The sequence below is a fragment of the Trypanosoma cruzi genome (assembly GCF_000209065.1).
Source record: "Trypanosoma cruzi strain CL Brener chromosome Unknown tcruzi_1047053429653, whole genome shotgun sequence".
Classification (NCBI taxonomy): Eukaryota; Euglenozoa; class Kinetoplastea; order Trypanosomatida; family Trypanosomatidae; genus Trypanosoma; species Trypanosoma cruzi.
This window is the reverse complement of record NW_900007.1, coordinates 1-899: the sequence shown is the minus strand read 5'-3', so window position 1 is coordinate 899 and position 899 is coordinate 1. Positions and strand designations below refer to the sequence as shown.

Sequence of the window (899 nt, the reverse complement as noted above, 5' to 3'; positions counted from 1 at the left end):
GCGTCGGCGGTTGCACATCGCGTGGCGCGTCGCCGGGTACGACCATACTTGGCCGAGTGCACCACATCCCGTCCGATTTGTGAAGTTAAGCGGCCACAGGCCTCGTTAGTACGGCGATCAGTGATGGCGCTGGAACCCGGGGTGCCGTACCCTTCCCACTTTTTTTTTTTCTTTCCGCCACCGCGCGCCGCCAGTCGCTTTTTCACCGAGCCGAGGCGGGCGGTGGGTGGGCTTTTCGAGCGCGCGGGCGCCGCAGCAAAAAAGAAAAATTGCTGACGCAGTTCCCGCGCCACATGTGGGGAAGCGAAGCGTCCGGAGGTTTCGTGGCAAAATCCGGAAAGGGGCCCGCGGAGCCTCATTTTCCATGTGTTTTTTTTTTCCTTTTAAAAATTTCTTCTTGCCGTTTTTCCTAAATTTTTTCCCCCTGTTTTCATCATCTCCCGTGGCGTCGGCGGTTGCACATCGCGTGGCGCGTCGCCGGGTACGACCATACTTGGCCGAGTGCACCACATCCCGTCCGATTTGTGAAGTTAAGCGGCCACAGGCCTCGTTAGTACGGCGATCAGTGATGGCGCTGGAACCCGGGGTGCCGTACCCTTCCCACTTTTTTTTTTTCTTTCCGCCACCGCGCGCCGCCAGTCGCTTTTTCACCGAGCCGAGGCGGGCGGTGGGTGGGCTTTTCGAGCGCGCGGGCGCCGCAGCAAAAAAGAAAAATTGCTGACGCAGTTCCCGCGCCACATGTGGGGAAGCGAAGCGTCCGGAGGCTTCGTGGCAAAATCCGGAAAGGGGCCTGCGGAGCCTCATTTTCCATGTGTTTTTTTTTTCCTTTTAAAAATTTCTTCTTGCCGTTTTTCCTAAATTTTTTCCCCCTGTTTTCATCATCTCCCGTGGCGTCGGCG

At 57.2% G+C, this 899-nt stretch overlaps 2 non-coding genes across 2 annotated transcripts; both read right to left on the bottom strand.

Moving 5' to 3' along the window:
- Positions 1-34: 34 nt before the first annotated feature.
- On the bottom strand, positions 35-144 carry Tc00.1047053429653.20. Its single transcript, XR_008254312.1, has one exon. It is a non-coding gene; the product is annotated as a 5S ribosomal RNA (M5) (ribosomal RNA).
- A 335-nt stretch (positions 145-479) lies between these two features.
- On the bottom strand, positions 480-589 carry Tc00.1047053429653.10. Its single transcript, XR_008254311.1, has one exon. It is a non-coding gene; the product is annotated as a 5S ribosomal RNA (M5) (ribosomal RNA).
- Between the last annotated feature and the right edge of the window lie 310 nt (positions 590-899).